The 16,973-nt window shown below is 36.0% G+C and overlaps 1 long non-coding RNA gene across 1 annotated transcript; it reads left to right on the top strand.

The window, feature by feature from the left end:
* The first annotated feature begins 15,006 nt into the window (after nucleotides 1-15,006).
* Nucleotides 15,007-15,526, top strand: LOC136063936 (uncharacterized). The gene is made up of 2 exons (XR_010625590.1): nucleotides 15,007-15,174; nucleotides 15,280-15,526. It is a non-coding gene; the product is annotated as an uncharacterized LOC136063936 (long non-coding RNA).
* The last annotated feature ends 1,447 nt before the right edge of the window (nucleotides 15,527-16,973 follow it).

The raw sequence follows: 16,973 nt of genomic DNA, 5'->3' as shown, positions 1-16,973 counted from the left end.
AGATTCTGCAGATATACCCACTTCACTAGATTCTGAATCTCATGAAGAGAAAGGACCTTCCTCCAGGATTAAATTAAATTATCCTCTAGAAGTTATTGTGGGAAACATGAATGAACTCACATTAACGAAACGTACAGTTGATAAATGTATTGCTAATTTTGTATCTTATTCTTGTTATTTGTCATAGGTTTAACCCACGAAAGTTGAGGAAGCACTACAAGATGAAAGTTAGGTCGAATTAATGCATGATGAACTGCTCCAATCTCAGAGAAATGATGTCTAGACTTTAGTACCTAAACCGGAGGTTGAGCACATCATCGGTACAAAGTGGATATTCTGTAATAAGACTGATGAAGAAGGCAATGTGATCTGCAACAAGGCTCGACTTGTAGCTTAAGGATACTTAAATGGAAGGAGTAGACTATGATGAAACATTTGCCCCAGTTGCCTGTATGGAGTCTATCAGAATTCTCCTTGCCCTAGCATGTTATCTGAAGTTCAAACTTTATCAGATGGATGTAAAGTCTGCTTTCTTGAATGGGCTGCTTAAAGAGGATGTCTATGTGGCTCAACCAAAAAGATTCATTGATCCACACTTTCCGGATCATGTTTTGTACCTTAAGAAGGCACTTAATGGGTTGAAGCAAGTACCTAGAGTTTGGTATGATAGACTCATACAATATCTGGTTTCACATGGGTTCATAAGATGAAAGGCTGATCAAACTCTCTTCATCAAAAAGGAAGATGTCGAGTTGATAGTTGCTCAAGTTTATGTTGATGATATCATCTTTGGATCAACTAAGGATGAACTTACTCATGGTTTCTCAAAACTCATGCAAGCTGAGTTCGAGATGAGCATGATTGGAGAGCTGACTTACTTCCTTGGATTGCAGATTCGTCAACAAGATTCAGGTATATTCATATCTCAATCTAAATATGCTAAGAATCTTGTAAAAATGTTTGGTTTAGAATCTGCTAGTTCTGTTAGAACTCCTATGAGTCCAAATGTTAAACTCACTATGGACTTGTTAGGCAAGAGTGTTGATCTATCTTTACATAAAAGCATGATAGATAGTATTCTTTACCATACTGCTAGTAGACCTGACATTAGTTACAGTGTTGATGTGTGTGCTAGATATTGGGCTAATCCTAAAGAATCTCATATGACTGTTTTAAAATGAATTATAAAGTATGTCAAAACCATTGTTGAGTTCGGTGTGTGGTATAGTAAGGACACAAATGATGTTTTAGCTGGGTATTCTAATAGTGATTTGCTGGGAATGCTAATGATAGAAAGAGTACATCGGGGGGTTGCTTTTATGTTGGTAACAATCTTGTCTCTTGGATGAGCAAAAAGCAGAACTACATCTCTTTATCCACTACAGAAGCTGAGTACATTGCTACCGGTAGCTGTTGCATCCAACTCCTCTAGATGCAAAAACTCCTTCATGATTATGGTATTTGTCAAGAGCATTTCACCATCTATTGTGACAATACCAGTGCCATCAATATCTCTAAGAATCCGGTTTAACATTCTCGAATCAAATACATAGAGATTTGACATCACTTCATTAGGGAGCTTGTCGAAGATGGTATTCTCACTCTTGAGTTTATTCACACCAATGATCAGAAGGCTGACCTGTTTACCAAACCTCTTGACACTGTTTAAAAAAATTGAAAAATTAGAAAAATACAAAAACAGTGTGTGTTTTGTGTACATAAGTTCTTGTTTACCTTGGATGGCTGTTGAAACAAAGTTTTCTAAACTTTGTATCTCTTGTAACTTAGATGAGTATCTCTATGCACAACTAAGCAAGTGAGTTTTGTGACTCTTATTTGTGATGAGTAAGATTAAGTTATCTCTTGTACTTAATACTCGTATCACTCTTTTTGACGGGTAGGATTAGAAAATTTTAGAAGAAAGGTCTAAATAACCATCTCACTACTATTGCTTGCCAATCATGAATGACATCTGTATGCTTCAGCATAGTAAAAGTGCAATGTCAATGACATCTGTATAGTTCGACATAGCAAAAGTGCAATGTCTAATGGTTAACATCTTGAGTATTTCTTTTCTTTCTCTTATATGCATATGCATGATATGTTAAATAAATAAAAAAATATGCAAAGAAAATAAAAAGCAAAAAGATCAAAATGCTTTAAATATGATTACAAATGTATATTTTAGGAGATGTAGGAGTTATAGGATGTACCTCAAAGGTGATAGTCCCCATCAAACAGTTATGATTGTGTGTGAGTTAAAGTGATTTTCTCATATCTCAAATCGTCATAACATGTAGACGCTTATGCAATCTTGTGATATTCTTCACACACAACATGCAATATTCTTTACTACTCTTGATACATGTGCAGGTACAATGTGACTTGGCCATCACAAGGTTTTACATGTGTTAATGTATGCTCACTAAACTGTCTTGACTTGTTTTTGAAATATAAAATTGGTTAGACTTGTTTAGTGTGTGTGTATGTTTTTGGGATCCACTTGCTTAAAATTATTGTTGAGAGATGATTTTGAGAGCTTAATATGTTGATTGGATCATTGGTTAAGTTGCATGCTTGATCGCATTCATGTCTATGTTTTAAACTTCTTGAAAAACTATTTTTAAAAGCTAGCTCAATACCTCCTCGACGCCTCATCATTACTTAGCTATCTGTTGAGTTTCTTAAACTTTTTCTTATCGCAATCTTGACAGCTTTTCGACACCTGGTGGATCGATTAAGAAAGTTCCTACCTCCTTGATAGCGTCTTTATAGCTGGATCGATCGATCGAGCTTCTGTTCTTGTTTCTGATGGTTTGTTCCTCGACATCTTCTCGACACTTATATTAAGCCAAAAACAAATTGACCCATTGTGATAAATTAACCAATTAATTTAGCAAAGTGAATTAATTAAGTTAATTAAAATACAAACGTGTGGTAGTACAAACAAATCACTAATAAATAAATTATGCAGCAGAAAATAAATTAACATGGTGATTTGTTTACGAATGGAGAAAACCTACACGGCAAAAATCCTATCGTGTGATTTTCAGGTTACCACTCCTGAAATTCCACTATTATCACAACAAGCGGTTACAAGTAAAGGAATTCCAGTACCTTATACCAACCTACAGTTGAACCCTTATCCTAATACCCAATTAGACTTGTCTGTAGTGACAATTTCCCCTTTTGATGCATGACTTCCAAATACGTCACTGACCAATGCGCGGATCCCAGTATGCGACTTTAATCATCAACTAGAGAGAGTTGTTGGCTGTAAAGTTCTTCAGTTCATCCACGATGAAGATCAAGAAGATGCTTGGTCGCAAAACTAAAGGTGCACATACATAGCAACTTCTTTAGAAGAGGTGAACTGGGCGAAATTTGGACTCCGGTCACAAATTGCTTGAACAGACTTTACTCAATGCTTATGCAACTTGTGTACACTTTGACGATTCTTAAAACAATCGTTTTATATGTCTAGGGTCAGGAGAAAAAAAGGCTCAAAGACACATTCATGGATTTCAAGAAAATCAGATCAAAATTCTAAAATTCATAAACCTTGATAGATAGGAGGTGTCGAGAAGGTGTCGAGCAGGTATCGAGCACAGGGGCTTGAGCAGCTTTCTAAACCTCGACACATTCTGGCTGTCGAGTTTTAATGAACTTGTGCTTTTTCAGCTTGTTTCTTAGACAGACTTGATGAATTCAACACTTGATCTTGAAACACAGTTCCTTGAAGTATTAAAAACACCTAGAACTACCTAATTACAAGTAAAGTGTGTCTTGTCAAAGGATTAGCTAATTACATAAAGGAATGACATATGTTCTTAATAAGTGAACCACATATGTCCTAACAATCTCCACATTTGGTAATCTGTAACAAAACCACAACAAACAAATGAACATATGAGAGAAGTCATAAATCACTTAACTCATATTCACTTGTTGAATACAATAAAATCTATCCTAACACAAACTTTTGAAAAACTTTGCAAGAAGAGAGTTTATGACAAGTAGACTTTGACAACCTGTATTTCTGAAACACTTTAAAAAAAACTCATCAATGCATCTTTATGTGAGACAGAAATAATAGATTGCATACAAGTATAAGAAGCATGTGCATAAAGGAGAGAAAAGAAACGACACATGAAAGATAGTTGAAAGAAACATACATCCACATATAAAGAATATAAGTATAATGTATGTGTAAAAATGGTCACAAGACCCAATGTACAAGATCAATGTATCTATAAAAGAAAGAAAAGAAATGTTACATCATATCCTTACTACATCCTTTATATCAACACTCCCCCTAACAAAAATGTCCTATACTAACTCTCCCCCTAAGAATGACTACTCTCATATCCTAAAACTACTCCCTCTTTTTGTCATGAGTGACAAAGGGTAAGAGTGACAAGTAGACATCTCATCGGTAGAGCTAGCATCTCCATCATCATCATCAGAAGTATCATCGTCATCACCATCATCATCCTCAGCATCAGAATTAGAAGCCACTGGAGGAGGTGGTGGAGGTGAAGCCTCAGAAGCAAAACCACCCAAGGTTGCTTGCCACCTAGCAATACGGCCAACACGAACATTCACCTGATATAACTCAGTAGAGAGTTTATTAAGGTGAGCATCTAAGCACTACAGCTGCGCCATGATGTCTCTAAGTGACACATAGCCCATGGAAGAAGAGGGAGCAGATGTAGATGGAGCAGACCAAGATGGTGCCGAACGAGATAGAGTCGAGCTAGAGGGAGGTGCTGCTGACTCCTGTTGCAATCGAAACTACACCTCACTACGTTTTAAGGCAGTGTTGTCCATGACACAAATGTGTGTAAAGTGGTCGGACACGGGAAAAGGGAGGAAAAAATGACGTAAAATTCTTGTGATATTAGAAGGAAAGATGAGCTTATCATGGAATGCAGAATCCTAATGAACATCTATAATGGAAAGAATAAAATGTGAAGGGAAGTCTATAGTAAGATGCTTAAGTAAGGACAACAAAATTGGAGCACGAGGCTTTATAATGGAGTTGTAGTGAGAGAGAGGATGGAGTACAAAGATCATCACCATGTTCCAGAATCTAGGACCTTTAGGAAAAGGCTGACATGGTGTAAACTGACACTCACCCCACTTAGTAGGGCGCTCACAGAAGGCAGACATGAGCTCATCCTTGCTCACAGTCCTTAGATGCTCACAATGAGGATAGTCAGGAAACTCTATCCTAGGAACTCGAAGCACATTCCCAACAAGTTGCAGTGTGATAGGGATGTGCGTACCTTGAACGTGAGTGAAGAAAAAAGGTACTGAACGATCAATCTCATACATGTTGGAGTAAAACTCATAGATAAGTAAAACTTCTAGGATAGGTGACCGGGACTTCACACATTGACTCCTATCCCCGACTATGAATGACAGTGGGAAGGTCAGTGCCGGCGAAATTCGCCAAAATGACTTGGCGTTTCAAATGAACACCTCGTCTAGCAAAGTTCTCCGAGAAAGCCTTTTGGGCATCCTCATCATGGAACTGAATGTTAGAAGGAGTAGGATTAGATGAAGACGATGCCCTGGAATGAAGAGGGTTTCGAGAAGGAGCAAATTTATGCTTAGGTGCCATAAACACGACTAATGTAAATAGAAAGAGAGAAAGGGAGAGAAATATATCAAGATATATTGAAGAGAGAGTACGTATGCATGGAGAATGCATGAACATGTGACATGCAAAAGAAAATTCATCATGGGCTCCGCCCAATTTAATCCTACTAGCACACAAACATATTGCACACATCTAAATGCATGAAAATACTGTTATAATGCTAATGTAATGCAATGCATGAGATTTAAAACTCATATAAGTGAAAACCCATCCCAAATTTCAACAATAACTCATCAATTTTGAAAACCCCAAAATTTTTCAAAAGCCTCAAAACCTAGGTTTCAAAACATGAAATGCATGAAGAATGAGAGAATAGAAGCTTACCAAGTGAAGAAAACCTTGAAAAAGCTTGAAGAAACCTTGAGGATCAAGATTGGAGTGAGATGAGATTGTTTGGGAGAGAAAAGAGAGAGCTATCGAGAGAGAGATTGAGAGAAATGAATTTCAGATCGCACGAGGAGGTATTTATAGAATCCTCAGTAAATCTCGACAGATAAGGTGTCTAGAGGTGTCGAGCCATCTGTCGAGGAAGGTGTCGAGAAAATGGTTGTTGACAGATGCAAATGCTGAGGAGGTATCGAGGAATAAAAGAACAAATCAAGGACAGAAGCTCGATCGATCCACTAGGTGTCAAGAAGCTATTGAGGAGGCAGAAACTTTCTCGGTTGATCCATCAGGTGTCGAGGAGGTGTCGAGATTGCGATAAGAAAAAGCTTGAGAAGCTCGATAGATAGTTACGTATTGAGGAGGTGTTAAGGAGGTTTTGAGCTAGTTTTTAAAAACAGTTTTTCGAGAAGTGAAAAACACAGACATGAATGCAATCCAACATGCAACTCAACCAATGATCCAATCAACATATTAAACTCTTAAAATCATTTCTCAATAGTAATTTTGAAGCACATGGATCTCAAAAACACACACACATACACACACACACACTAAACAAGTCTAACCAATTTCATATTTCAATAATAAGTCAAGAGAGTTTATTGAGCATACATTAACACATGTAAAGTCTTGTGATGTCTAAATCACATTGTACCTGCACATGTATCAAGAGTAGCAAAGAATATTGCATATTGTGTGTGAAAAACATCGCAAGATTGCATAAGTGTATACATGTTATGATGATTTGAGATATGAGAAAATCACTTTAACTCACACACAATCATAACTATTTGATGAGGACTATCACCTTCGAGGTACATCCTATAACTTCCACATCTCCTAGAATACACGCTTGCAATCATATTTAAAAGCATTTTTGATCTTTTTGCTTTTTATTTTCTTTGCATATTTTCTTTTTATTTAGCATATCATGCATAGACATATAAGAAAGAGAAAAGAAATATCCATTGATATTTGACATTCCAATTTTGCTATGCCGAAGCACACAAATGTCATTGACATTGCACTTTTGTTATGTCGAAGCATACATGTGTCATATTATGATTGGTGGGCAACAGTGGTGAGATAGTTATTTATGTCTTTTTCTTAGAATTTCCTAGTCTTTCATGTGAAAAAGAGTGATATGAGTGTTAAGTATAAGAGATAACTTAATCTTACTCATCACAAACAAGAGTCACAAAGCTCACTTGCTTAGTTGTGCCCAAGTGCCAATGTAGACAAAACACACACTATTTTTGTATTTTTTTGATTTTTCAATTTTTATTTTTATATGAAAACAAAAATAAGTAAAACTGAAAATAGACAAACAAAAACATGTTAAGCAAAGCAAAGCATAAAACTAGATTGACTTAAAACAGTAGAGCAAAACACACAAGTAATGCAACAAACAAAAATAGAAGGATAGAAGAAAGAGATAGAATCACTTAGAGCTCTTTTCCTTTCACATCTTGGAAGAACCTTTTCGTTGATTAAACCTTTGAACTGGTAGTGAGGGAGAGGAACTGAAACCGTTCAAGTTCGAAAGGAACATGAGGGCTTTGAGAAGATTTCTAAGAGGAGCAAGAGAAGATTGAAGCTGATTATAGCTTCCAGATGTGATGATGCTGTTGCTCTGTTGAGTGGCTAACTACTTATAGCAATTTGGTCGAGTATGAGTGACAGCTTCACAATGATGACATAGATACTACTTCTTCTATTTAGGCTTTTGAGAGTTAGCCTTCTTAGCCCTAGGGTTTTTAACATCTTTCTTATCTTGTTTAGGGGGTGCTCCTAGGATAGATTTACCCTTGTCTAAGTTCTCACTAGCTAATTCAATTTCAATATCATTGTTCTTAATTTCACATTATTAGCAGGAGGATAAAAAACAGTATTACTAGTATAAGCAATATTAGAGGAAGAAATGCCATAACCTAAACCTATTCGATCCAAAGAAGATTTCTGAATGTAGAGCATCTCATCAAGCTTTGCTCTTAAAGTCCTCTCTAATTGAGCTCTAACTTGAAACAGCTCCGCTTCAAGCTTCTTGGTCTTCTTTGCCAAGAAATTTTTCTTAAACCTCAATGCTCCAATAGTCTGATTTGCCTCATCAAACTTTATGAACAGCTCTTCACGATCACGTTCCACATCACTAAGTTTCTTGGTGGCCAGCCTATATAATTTCTTATACTTCTCATAAAGCTTGTACAGTTTCTCATAGGTTGTATGGAGATCATCTTGATCATCCATCTTCTCATACTTAGAATCTACTAATTCGTTTTCTTCGTCCACGTCTTCAACAATCCCTTCAGTAGGATTGATTGTGGTAGTAAAGGTATTCAAGATTCCGTCATTCTTATTGTCAGAATCATCTTCAGGCTTGGTGTCACTTAAGGTTGCAGCAAGTGCCTTGCTCTTCCCAATACTTTTGAGATATGTGGGATACTCCTGTTTCATGTGTCTGAAACCATGACATCCAAAGCACTCAGGTCCTGCGGGAACAGCGTATTGACCACTATCCTTTGTGTCCTTCTTCCTTTTGTTTTGACTTTTGAACTGAGAAGAACTAGTTTGCCTACGGTTCTTGTTGAAGCTTTTTCCATTGGAATTCTTCATAAACTTCTTGAATTGCCTTGTAATGTAGGATTTCTTCTTGGAATCTTCATCATCGGAAGACTCATCTGTGTCATTACTCTTTACCTTCAAAGCCATGCTCTTGCCTTTACCTGACTTGCCAATTCTTGATAGCCCTAGCTCATAGGTTTGCAAGTTTCCAACCAACTCAGTCAAAGGAATCTTGTCAATATCCTTTGATTCCTCTATTGCCGTAATCTTGGCGTGGAATCTCTCGGGTAGAGATCTAAGCACCTTCCTCAGAATCTTGGATTCAGGAATGGTTTCCTCAAGATTGAAGGCTGAGTTCACTATGTCCTTGAGCTTGGCATAGAACTCATTGAATGACTCATCCTTCTCCATCTTTATCTTTTCAAAGCTTGTAGTGAGCGTCTGAAGTTTTGAATCCTTAATAACCTTTGTACCCTCATAGGTTGTCTGGAGGATGGTCCATGCTTCTTTAACAGTTTTAGTGGAGGATATCTTCTTGAACTCCTCATTGGTAACTGCGCTGAATAAGGCATTCAATGCCCTATTGTTAAAGTTTGCCGCCTTGATCTTGGCTTTATCCCAATCGGCTAGTGCTTCTTTTGGCTTGGTCCAACCAACCTCTATAGCTTGCCACACCTTCTCATCTAAAAACTGTAAGAAAGCTCTGCGTACTTTACAGTATGCATAGTTAGTGCCATCAAATAAATGAGGTATAATTAACAACTGTCTTCTATCCATGACAATCAGGGGTCAATGGATCAACCACAGCAAAGATCAAACCTAATCAGAGTGTGCCTGCTCTGATACCACTTGATAGGCCAAAAAAAAATTAAACCCTTGTGATAAATTAACCAATTAATTTAGCCAAGTGAATTAATTAAGTTAATTAACATACAAACGCGTGGTAGCATAAAAAAATCACCAATAAACTAATTATGTAGTGGAAAATAAATTAACACAGTGATTTGTTTACAAATGGAGAAAAGCTACACGGTAAAAACCTCATCGGGTGATTTCCGGTCACCACTCCTGAAATTCTACTATTATCACAATAACTAGTTACAAGTAAAGGAATTTCAGTACCTTATACCAACCTACAGTTGAACTCTTGCCCCAATATTTAATTGGACTTGTTTAGTAGTGACAATTTTCCTTTTTGATGCACAGCTCCCAAGTACGTGACTAACCAATGCGCAGATCCTAGTACGCGACTTCAATCACCAACTAAAGAGAGTTGTTAGCTGCAAATTTCTTTAGTTCATCCACGATAAAGATTAAAAAGATGCTAAATCACAAAATCCAAAGGTGCACATACACAACAACTTCTTTAAAAAAGATGAACTAGAGCAAAACTTTATCTTTGGTCATAAATTGCTTGAACAGACTTTGCGCAATGCTTATGCAACTTGTGTATACTTTAACGTTCCTTAAAACAATCCTTTTATATGTCTAGGGTTAGGAGAAAAGAAGGCCCAAAGACACATTCATAGATTCCAAGAAAAATCAGATCAAAATTCTAAAATTTATAAGCCTCGACAAATTGGAGGTGTCGAGAAGCTGTCGAGCAGGTGTCAAGCACACAGGTTTGAGCTGCTTTCTAAACTTTGACACATGTAATTGTTGAGTTAGCTATTGAGTTTTAATGAACTTGCACTTCTTCAGTTTGTTTCTTAGACAGACTTGATGACTTTAACACTTGATCTTGAAAAACAGTTTCTTGGAGTATTAAAAACACTTAGAACTACCCAATTATAAGTAAAGTGCATTTTGTCAAAGTATTAGCCAATTACATAAAAGAATAACATATGTTCTTAATAAGTGAACCACATATGTCTTAACAACTTGAATCTGTCAAAGACCATTTTCTTGATAGATGTCTTGACAACTTTCGACTCCTTCATCTGTTGAGCTTTACTGAGGTTCTATATATACTTCTATGCGATCCGGTTTCTCATTTCTCTCGATCTCTCTTTCGATAGCTTTCTCTTTTCTTTCCTAAACACTCTCATCTCACTCTAATCTTGATCCTCAAGGATTCTTCAAGATTTTTCAAGATTTTCTTCACTTGGTAAGCTTCTAATCTTTCATTCTTCATGCATTTCATGTTTTGAAACCTAGGTTTTGGGGTTTTTGAAAAATTTTGGGGTTTTTCAAAATTGATGAGTGTTTGTTGAAATTTTGGGATGGGTTTTTCACTTAAATGAGTTTAAAATCTGATGCATTGCATCACATTAGCATTATAACAGTATTATCATGCATTTGGATGTGTGCAATTTGTTTGTGTGCTGATAGGTTTGGATTGAGCTGAATCCATGATGCAATTTTGTTTGCATGTCACATGTTTATGCATTTTCCATGCATATGTACTCTTTTTTCAATATACTTGATATATTTGAATTGCTTTGGGACTTTTCTGATTGTCTCTCTCTCTCCTTCTCTTTCTGTTTATGTTATTCATGTCTGTGGCACCTAAGCGTATATCTGCTCTGTCTTGGAACCCTTTTTGTTTTCCGATATCGTCTTCATCTGATTCTACTCCTTCTAATTTTCGGTTCCATGATGAGGATGCTCGAAAGGCTTTCTTAGAGAACTTTTCTAGACTAGGCATTCATTCTAAATGCCAAGTCATTCTGGCGGACTTCGTTGACACTGACCTTCTCGATGTCATTCACAGTTGGGGATGGGAGTCACTGTGTGACATCCCAATCACTTGTCTTCTTGTGCTTATCCAGGAGTTCTACTCCAACATGCAAGAGATTGATCGTTCAATACATCTTTTCTTCACTTGCGTTTGAGGTATGTACATTCCTGTCACAATGCAACTTGTTGCGGATGTGCTTCGGGTTCATAGGGTAGAGTTTCTTGACTATCCTAGTTGTGAGCGTCTAAGCACTGTTTCAAAGGATGAACTCATGTCTGCTTTTTGTGAGCGCCCTTTTGATTGAGGTGAGCCTCAGTTTACACCATGTCGGCCTTTTGCTAAAGGTCTTAGATTCTTGAACATGGTGATGAACTTTGTACTCCATCCTCTCTCTCATTATAACTCCATCACAGAGCTTCGTGCTAGGTTTTTGTTATCATTCCTTGAGCATCTTACTATAGATTTCCCTTCTCATTTCATTCTTTCTATTATAAATGTTCATTTAGATTCGGCATCCTGTGATAAGCTCGTCTTTTCTTCCGTTATCACGAGGATTTTATGCATTTTTTTTTGTCCCTTGTCCGGTGTCTGACCATTTCACTTTCATGTGTGCCGTAAATGCCGCTACTGTAAAACATAGTGAGGCGTAGTTTCGGTCACGGCGGTCGGACTCAGTAGCTCTTCCTTCTCGTTCAACTCTTTTGTCTCGATCTGCTCCATCCACATCTGCTCCCTCCTCTTCCATGGGTGATGTGACTTTAAGAGACATCATGGTGCAGCTTCAGCGCATGGATGCTTACCATGATACACTTTCTACTGAGTTGTATTAGGTAAACGTTCGTGCTGGCCGTATTACTAAGCGGTAGGCGAGCATGGGTGGTTTTGCTTTTGAGGCTTCTCCTCCACCACCTCTTATGGCTTCTGATTCTGCAGCTGAGGATGATGATGATGATGGCAATGACGATGATGTTTCTGATGATGATGATGGAGAAGCTAGCTCTGTCGATGAGATGTCTATTTGATACTCTTACTCTTTGTCACTTTTGACAAAAAGGGGGAGTAGTTTTGGGATATGAGAGTAGTCATTCTTAGGGGGAGAGTTAGTATAGGATCATTTTGTTAGGGGTAGTGTTGTTGATATGTGGGATGTAGTGAGGATATTATGTATCTTATCTTTTCTTTCTTTTATAGATATTTGTTCTTGTACATTGGGTCTTGTGACCATTTATTGACATAGATTGTACTTATCTTCCTTATATGTTGATGTATGTTTCTTTCAACTTCCTTTACATGTGTTGTTTCTATTGTCTCTTTATGCACATGTTTCTTATTACGTGTATGCAAATTATTATTTTTGTTTCACATAAAGATGCCTTGATGAGTTTTGTTTAAAGTGTTTCAGAAATACAGGTTGTCAAATTCTACTTCCCATAAACTCTCTTCTTGAAAAGTACTTCAAGAGTTTGTATTAGGATAGATTTTATTGTATTCAACAAGTGAATATGAGTTGAGTGATTTATGATTTCTCTCATATGTTCATTTATTTATTGTGGTTTTCTCACGGATTGCCATAGGGGGAGATTGTTAGGACATATGTGGTTTACTTGTTAAGAACATATGTCATTATTTTATGTAATTGGCTAATCCTTCGACAAAACGCATTTTATTTATAATTGGGTAGATCTAGGTGTTCTTAATACTGCATGAAACTATGTTTCAAGATCAAGTGTTGAAGTCATCAAGTCTGTCCATAAAACAAGCTGAGAAGTGCAAATTTATTAAAACTCGACAGCTGGCTCGACAACTGCATCTATCGAGCTTAAGAAAGCTGTTCTAGCCCTGTGTGCTTAACACTTGCTCGATAGTTCCGATCTGTCGAGGTTTAAGAATTTCAGAATTTCAGATATGATTTTCTTGGGATTCATGTTTATGTGTCTGAGTCTTCTTTTCTCCTAACCTTAGACATATAAAATGACAATCAAAGTTGCACAAGCATTGAGCAAAGTTTGTTCAATCAAATTGTGACCGAAGACAAAGTTTTGCCCTAGTTCATCATTCTTGAAGAAATTGCTGTGTATGTGCAGCATAGAGTTTTGTAACCAAGTATCTTCTTGATTGTCGTCGTGTGGATGAACTGAATAATTTTATAGCCAACAACCTTCTCTAGTTGGTGATTAAAGTCGTGTATTGGGAGTGCAGAAGTGACTCTGAGGGAGTCCTGGATATAGAGAGATTTTTTGAGTCTTTGAACTGGTTTTGTAGTTTTGAGCTGCAATTTCCATTGCTATTCTCTCTTCTTTTCCAATACGAGTATCAGCATCAATGATTAAACCTTCTCTAGTTGGCTTTAGCTCCATGGTAGACAATGAGAAGAAAAAAGATTAGTATAGGAAACGAAAACCAAGATCTTGGAACTTCGCCAACTGTCATGACTCGGAGCAACATTTGGCAATTGTATCGGAAATTGGAATATATTGGGACGATATATAATATATGGTAGAAAAGTATTACAAAAAGTCAAAAAGTCTCAAAATTCATATTCATATTCATTTGGCTATTGTATCCATTCACCATTCTTACTGCTCTTCCACAATTCATATTCATATTTCAGCAAGTTCTTATCATGACACTCATTAACAGGACCTTTTATTAATTTATGTTGAAAATGATTTTATTTTTAGACATATTTTTATTAAAATTTTGTTAAGATTTACCATTTTAATACCTTCATACAGGTACAACTCATATATCATAAACCCAGTCTCATATACCCTAAACCCTAAACCCTAAACCCTAAACCCTAAACCCTAAACCCTAAACCCTAAACATACAGGTACAACTCATATATCATAAACCCAGTCTCAACAAAAATTCTGAGCATAGGATGCATCTTTTTGCCACTTGAGCTGCCTATTTTTCTCAAAGTGGTTCATGATTTGTTGTGCACGGTTCACCAAAAGTTCATCAAGCACGTGGATGCCTTTAATTATAACCTCTCTTTCGTATCATTAATGGTTTTTATTTATTTTAATTATAACCTCTCTCTCTCTCTCTTTTGGTATCTCTCCTATATATTGATATCTCTCCTCCCACAAACAGCCAAAACTAAAATAGTGTTGTACGTGGTGTTGCAAATCCAGAGCTAGCATTTGGAAGCAACTAATTAAGAACACAAAATAGGAGAGGAAAAAAACAAAATGGGTAGATGTCTTTTGTTGCACTTGCCATTAGGGGAGTGCATCACAACATTCAATCTAGAGGATGCCGTGTGCAACCATGGCTTTTTCATGATAGCTCCAAACTCATGGGTTCCATCTACTAAAACTCTTCAACGACCATTATGACTTGCAAACTCCACCACCTCTGTCATGGTTTCTATCTCACACACTCCAAACAATAGCTCTATTCTTATTCAAGTTCATGATATCCAAAATGTTTATCTTGGAGACGAGAAAGCTATACTTGTATATACTACTTTCTCTCTCTTTTTCTCTCTCTCTCTCTCTCTCTCTCTCTTTCTCTCATATATATTGTTGAGTGGTGTTAGAGATACATACAATAAATTTTACTATATAATCTTTACAAATTAAATAATAAAAATAATTTAATATTATTTTTTATATTATTGAAATTATACCAATCACTTTCATTACAACACCGCCCCAATCTATGAGTTTTTTTGTTTTTTTTTTAATTTGTAATAGTTTTAACATTTTTCATGTCTTGTTTTGTTGTGAATATTGTGATTATATATGAATATGTTAATGGAATTTAGCATAAATTCGGCAGAAACAAATGGGTCGGATGCTAAGGATATCAGAAGGAGATGAAAGCTACGTGAGGGAGTTTCAAAACATGCATCTAGAAGCAAAGAAGAAAGGTTTCGGTCGACTTTTTCATTCTTCCAGACTCTTTGAAGATCTTAAATTAATGTCATTTCCCATTTTCAATAAATTTTCTACTTTCACCCTTCCATTAAACACAGAAAAGAGAGAGAAGCAAAAATAACTACAAAAGGCAAAAACAAGAATCAGGCAAACATAGCAACTACATACAGGTACAACTCATATATCATAAACCCAGTCTCAACAAAAATTCTGAGCATCGGATGCATCTTTTTGCCACTTGAGCTGCCTATTTTTCTCAAAGTGGTTCATGATTTGTTGTGCACGGTTCACCAAAAGTTCATTAAGCACGTGGATGTCTTTAATTATAACCTCTCTTTTGTATCATTAATGGTTTTTATTTATTTTAATTATAACCTCTCTCTCTCTCTCTTTTGGTATCTCTCCTATATATTGATATCTCTCCTCCCCAAACAGCCAAAACTAAAATAGTGTTGTACGTGGTGTTGCAAATCCAGAGCTAGCATTTGGAAGCAACTAATTAAGAACACAAAATAGGAGAGGAAAAAAACAAAATGGGTAGTTGTCATTTGTTGCACTTGCCATTAGGGGAGTGCATCACAACATTCAATCTAGAGGATGCCGTGTGCAACCATGACTTTTTCATGATGGCTCCAAACTCATGGATTCCATCTACTAAAACTCTTCACCGACCGTTATGACTTGCAAACTCCACCACCTCTGTCATGGTTTCTATCTCACACCCTCCAAACAATAGCTCTATTCTTATTCAAGTTCATGATATCCAAAATGTTTCTCTTGGAGACGAGAAAGCTATACTTGTATATACTACTTTTTTTTCTCTCTCTCTCTCTCTCTCTCTCATATATATTGTTGAGTGGTGTTAGAGATACATACAATAAATTTTACTATATAATCTTTACAAATTAAATAATAAAAATAATTTAATATTATTTTTTATATTCTTGAAATTATACCAATCACTTTCATTACAACACCGCCCCAATCTATGAGTTTTTTTGTTTTTTTTTTTTTTTTAATAATTTGTAATTGTTTTAACATTTTTCATGTCTTGTTTGGTTGTGCATATTGTGATTATATATGAATATGTTAATGGAATTTAGCATAAATTCGGCAGAAACAAATGGGTCGGATGCTAATGATATCAGAAGGAGATGAAAGCTACGTGAGGGAGTTTCAAAACATGCATCTAGAAGCAAAGAAGAAAGGTTTCGGTCGACTTTTTCATTCTTCCAGACTCTTTGAAGATGTTGTTAAGTCCATCCTTCTTTGCAACTGCAAGTAAATTACGTTGTCAATTGCTCTTTTTTTTTTATATATGTTCTTCTTTTTTTTTTTTTTTTTGATTTGTTCATCTTCTTTTATAGGTCCAGTTTTTTTTTTTTTTAATGGTTTTTATGGATTTTGAACTATTATATTCTAAAGAGCTAATTCGGTTTTAATGTTTTAAAACATAGAAAGACAACGTTCTTAATTAAAATGAAACTGACCACACAAAAATAATTTATGGATAAATTGCTTATTTTAGTGCAAAAATAAATATTCACATAATAATGCCAACACAATGACATCTTTCATTTAATTGTGCTTATTTGTTGGAAGTTTTTAAGTTGTTTTATAAACCTTTTGTGGTGTCATAAGATTCGCATTTTTAGTGGTATTTAAGATCAAGCTTGGGGATTACGTAAAGTATCCGTAAAACTGATTTTTATTTTTATTTTTATTTTTATGTTTTTAGAATCATCCCTAAGACTGATTATAATGGCCATATATTTCTTTTCTGATTATAATG

Source organism: Quercus suber, unplaced genomic scaffold (genome assembly GCF_002906115.3).
Source record: "Quercus suber isolate HL8 unplaced genomic scaffold, Cork oak 2.0 scaffold_598, whole genome shotgun sequence".
NCBI lineage: Eukaryota > Viridiplantae > Streptophyta > Magnoliopsida > Fagales > Fagaceae > Quercus > Quercus suber.
This window is presented reverse-complemented; position numbering and strand designations above follow the sequence as displayed.